We start from the raw sequence: 6,000 nt of genomic DNA, 5'->3' as shown, positions 1-6,000 counted from the left end.
CTTCCACTATGTGAGGACACCTAGACAGCACCAAATATGAGGAACAGGCCTTCACCAGACATCAAACCTACTGGCATCTTGATCTCAGACTTCCCAGCCCTTAGAACTGTGAGCAATACATTTCATTAATTTCCCAGTCTTAGGTATTTCTTATAACAGCAAAATGGAAATAAGACACTTTCTATAAACAACTCTCGTCAATAAATCACTGCCTTGGCAAATATAGTTGAGATGTCACTTTTCAAGACAATGTTCATGGGTGGATTTTTATGCCACTGTGCCTTCTCTTTTACTCTCCCTTCTGCTAGCTATTCTTCTTGTGGGGAAGAGAATGGCGAGGCACTTCAAATTGTATTGAGGATGAATTTAGACTGTGTTTGGAACAGACATCATAGATATAAAATGTATGGATTAATTTGGGGTAAATAGATCAAATGGATGTCAAGTTTGGGGATGATTTGGTGATATGAGTGCAGCCCATACTTTATTCTGGTACAATATCTAACATATAGTAGATTCTCAATAAATATACTGAGTAAATTAATAAATGAACTGAAATGAAATCAAAAGTTAAATACCTATTTCTTAAGAATAAACTGTTTCTTAAAGGTCATGATGAGTCAGAAACTGAATTGGCAGCAGCAACTATCAGATAAACTATCTGACATCTGCCGCGAGCTTCATGCCCTAATTACTACTTCAGGCAAGCAAAAGAAAATAAAATTATCATATCCCAAAATGAATCAGTGTTGTTGCAGTCTATCACTAATCCCCACGATCTTCTTTTCCAACAACTCTGCTCCCTCATTCCCCCAAAGCACAAAATAAAAATTAAACTTGCCCTTATTCAAGCATCGAACATCCACTGAGCTTTTATTCTGTGTCATTCCTGGGTACATAACTAAAAACATGAATAATTAGAAAATTTAAAATCATACTAGAGGATATTTATCACTTGTGAACCTTGTGGTCTCACTTTCTGCAATGCAAATTTAATACTTCTGTTTTTGAAAAGCAAACTATAATTTTAAGTATTGATTTTTTAATTAAAAAGCAATCGAAATTGCCACAGATGTGGAGAAAAGGAAACACCTATACACTGTTGGTGAGAGTGTAAGTTAGTGAAACCTCTATGGACATCGGTATGGAGATTTCTCAAACAACCAAAAGTAGATCTACTATTTTGATCCAGCAATCCCACTACCAGATATTTATCCAAAGAAACAGAGGTCATTATATAAAAAAAGACACCGGTACCCACATGTTCATCACAGCACAATTCACAATTGCAAAGATGTGTAATCAAACAAAATGTTCATCAGTCATTCAGTGGATAATGAAAATGTGATATATATACACCATGGAGTACTATTCAGCTATCAAAAAGAATGAAATAATGTATTTTTCAACAACTTGTATGGAATTGCAAAACATCCTAAGTAAACAAACTCAAAAACAGAAAACTAAACACTGCGTGTTCTCACTTGTAAATGAGAGCTAAATTAAGGATCTGCAAAGGCATAGAGAATGATATAATGGACATTGGAGATTCAGATAAGGGAGGGAGGAAAGAATGGAGGGAAAAAAATCACCTATTGGGTAAAATGTGCACAGATAGGAGTGGTGGGTACACTTAAAACCCAGACTTCTTCACCACCATACAATGCAACCAGGTAACCAAAAACTATTTGTACCCCCTGAAGTTATTGAAATAAATAAAAAATAAAGTATTTATTTTTATATACTAACTTTCACACAGTTCTCCAAAATTGACATAGGCTTTTGCTAAGTTATGATGAAATGACAAACAAGCACCAACTCTCACTGGCTTGCAAGAACAACAGGTAATTCTGACTCACATTCAAATTTGCAACTGCAAGTCAGTTCCAGGCTTTGTCCCTTCTCATTCCAGGACCCAGGCGGAAAAAGCAGCCCCACCTGAGATATCCCTTTCTCTTGTGGTAGAGAAAAAGAGCAAGAGAGTTGGAAGAAATAGGCAATGACTCTTCAAGCTTCTGCTGGGACATGCTAAATATCATGTTTACTCATGCACACTGAGCAAAGCAGGTCAAATGCTTCCTATTCCTGCCCCACCATGAAGAATTTACGGCAAATATTAGATAAAGGGAAGAGATCTAAATCCTTTTCCAGGAGGGAGCATAAATGTTGGTGACACTTAAGTACACAGCTCATTACTTTGAGAGAGGAGGACATGCCTGTTACAAAAAAGAGAGAGCGTTCTACATTTTTAGCATTTTATTACTCAAATACAGCTTTTGTTGTTGTTGTTAAACAGATATTTATTGAGCACTTTTTTGTTCCAGATACAGTTCTGGATGTTTGCTATGTACTAATAAACGAAACAGAAAAAATCTCTACTTTCATAGAGTTTACCCAATATTAAAATAAAATGAGCCTAATAAGTAAGTTAATGGTACAATGAGATGATCTTCTTTTCTCTTTTCGAATTAGAATAATATTTACAAACAATTAGCATCATGTTCACTTTCAAGTCATAATCCAAACGTGCCTAGAAATATGTACTGCTGTTGAGAAATCCAGGATAAAAATGAAAGTACAAGAATGCAAAACATGTCGAAGACCAAATAACAAGCTCTCATTCTGTTAGTATCTGCTCCTTAATTATCTGAGCATCCCAAGTGTTTAAGACTCTTTGTGCCAAGAACTAAAAAATAAATCAAGATTTTTTTTGTTCAAGAATGCACGGGTCAGATGTTCAAATTAGCTAACAAGTTACTCTTATTTCATAATAAAATGATAACATTTTAGAACTGGAAGGAACCTGAGAGATTATCTACTCAGATGTCTGCTCATTAGACATAACTGGTAAGACCCTCTTCATCACTCTTAAGTAAAAATATATTCACATTAGTCACTTGATTCAAACCTTATTAGAATGCAAAAAAGTTTCATAAATGTAAATCACATGGTATACAACAGTAAGATAAGAGTAAGATAAGTTTGTATGGCGAACTTTGATTCTGGAATCTAAGGTCACCACAGTTCTAGTTCATGTTCACATGCTCAGAGATTTTCCCCAACCCTGCATCTTGGCAGGTCAGCTGGCACCTGAGGGATGGTGCCTTTGGCATGCACTGCACTGGAATCACTCTTCTTCAGCATCTCAAGGCACTTAGCTCTAATCAACTGCCCAGACTTCTTTTTCCATTATGATAAGTGATTCTCTTTAGAGCTTTTACTTCCTGCTTTTGACAACAGACCTCAAGGAATACTAATTTAATCCAGAAGTCCTAATAACATTTAACATTATCTTTCTTTCCTAAGAGTTATCTGCATTCATCCAAGTTGCCAAAGTGACCAGTTCTCTCCCCAGAGTAATCAGTTCTACTTCCCCAAGGAATCTATAAGTGCACCCTTTTGTCACCTTTGAAATGCCCATTGTAGCTTTCATCCAGGACAATAAAAAACACTAGCCTCTCCACTTCATTACTAAACTAGTCCACTCAGGGATTTTTAAAAATCATGATGATGAAAATCTGCTCCAAGATACCTACTGTCTTCTGTAGACATGTATTTCTGAGGATTCTTCACAAGGCTTAGATGAGGCAAACCAGTTCTTAGAGTTCCCTCTGGCTGCTCTCATGGGGAATCACCACCATATCAACACCTTGGCACATATTTGGGCCACATGGATACACTGGTGCTGCACACCACACACACACAGTCTGCTATGCAGTCCACTACCAATTATTTACTTTGTTTTGAAACTAACAAGTTGCTCACATGGAAGATAATTCCTCTACCTGATCCTCTGCCCTCTGGAAAAGCTGGGTGTTAATGAAAAGACTTTTACTTAACATAGGATATTCTTTGCATATGCCCTACATTCCTAAGGTGGTTGGTAAAAATCAAACATGACATAGTTGTCTACATTCCTATTAGTAAAAGTGTCCACAAATGTAAGTATAATGCAGATTATTTGCACCCCTCACATACTCTCTTTCGACTGAATATGAGTAAAGCTTCTGGGACCTTTAGATTTATTTCTAATTGTTTCCTACTTCCACATACTAACTCACCTCAGAGAACTGGAACCATCAATTATATATTCTGTACCTAAATAGAAGATATATAAATGAGTAAGATAACACATCACCCATTTTCACAATTCAGAAAAACTTTTATAAAGCCAGACTATTCAAATACATGTACTAAAGTAAACAACAACAAAACTGTCATAATTTTGTGCCTTTAATGTAAACATTATTAAGCAAAAATGATGTGTTTTTACACAGAAGTACAATTCTGAAAATGGAAAAGAGAAGAAATTGATAGACTAGAAGGGAGCTGTCGGGGTCCAGCCCGACCTGAGGGGAGTTGGACCTGCTCCAGGGAATCAGGACGGCAAGAAGAGACCACTCGGAGGCAGTTCTTCTGGGATCAGTCTGATCAGGACTGAGTCCAATTTTATTCAAACTTTTTCCAGCTTATATACCAGTTTCTATAACCTCCAGCAGTATGACAAATACCTGCTGGGGGCTTACAGGTCTCATGATGCATAACGTACTTCACAAAAGATTTCTGCTTAAGGTAACAATTAACAATCAAAATTCCATGATGCATATCGTGCTTCACAAAGCTTACATCAAGATAAGAAGTGTATGATTTCAGTAATAGTTTTGCTAACTGTTTTCTATAATATTTAATGATTAATCTGTATATTATAAGCTATTCTTATTTTTACCTAATGTAAAATTTCCTATTAATTTTCTATGATTTAACAAAACACTCAAAATCTATACTATTTATTTTAATGTCCAACAGTAAAAATATTTCTGTCAGGGACACTGGTGCCAGAGCCCTCTATGAAATGCTAAATAGTGAGAAGCAGAGAATGCTAATCACAGTGTTTGACAAACCCAATGTGTACTTTACCACTGAAGTCTGCCAGACACGGAAGTCGACGCCTCAAAGCAGAAATCCAAAGTGCAAAAGTATATCCAGAAATAAGTAAGAGTACTTTGGTTTTACTCTCCAACAGGCCTGTAACTGGGTTTCATTACTACCATACATAGGCATATTAGAGGGCAAATTCCAAGCAGAAGGAAGTGAAGTAGTAAGCACAGGTTCACATAGTGTTATATGTGGGTAACTGAACTGTGTATATATATATATTTCTAAACTTTCTGATAGAAAATTTGAACTAAGTCAATTAATCAAATAGTAGTTGTCACACTCTTGGACAACGAAATGCACGGTTGCCATGACGATGGCCAGGGGCGGAGGCAGGCTAAGAGTTTCAGCACGTAAAGATACTAGGAATGTTCTACCTGGCTAGACGCAAGAAAACAAAACTATTAAAGCAATTTTGGCTTACAGGTACAAAAGCTGCATAGTTACTTCTGGGAGGCAGAAACTTAAGAATGGCTCAGAGAGTCAGAGAGAAATGGAAACTTAAAGCACAGAATGTTTTTCTGCTGTAAGGCTTTACTAAAATTTTAGCCTAACTGGTTAAAAGGTTTACTTTCAAATAATATAAACTTTTATGTCACATATACAAACTGGTCACTATTCATATATCAGTACTACAGGTGTCACTGATACTTTTGTGTCAAAAGCAGATCTCCATCATGGGCCTTCATAGGCCTCAACTGTATAGCTGTAGATGTTGGCTCCCAACAGGGAGCTGACTCAGACTTTTAAAATATATTCAAAAAAAATATTTAAATATGAAAATAGCAACATTGCAACAAGGCAGAAACATTGATAATTCTCAGCACTATTCTGTAGTTAGTGGTGTTATCAAAGTAGGTGATCAGAGGCTGGGTGCAGTGGCTCACACTTGTAGTCCCAGTACTTCGGGAGGCCAAGGGAGGATCGCTTGAGTCCAGGAATTTAAAATCAGCTGAGGCAACATACCAAGAAAAAAGCCAGGCATGGTGATGCACACCTATGGTCCCTGCTACTTGGGAGACTGAGGCAGAAGGAGGTTGAAGCTGTGACGAGCTGTGATTGTGA

Source organism: Carlito syrichta, unplaced genomic scaffold (assembly GCF_000164805.1).
Source record: "Carlito syrichta isolate Samal-C Ts95f unplaced genomic scaffold, Tarsius_syrichta-2.0.1 Scaffold305702, whole genome shotgun sequence".
NCBI classification, from domain to species: Eukaryota; Metazoa; Chordata; class Mammalia; order Primates; family Tarsiidae; genus Carlito; species Carlito syrichta.
Note: the sequence above shows the minus strand (reverse complement) of the source record.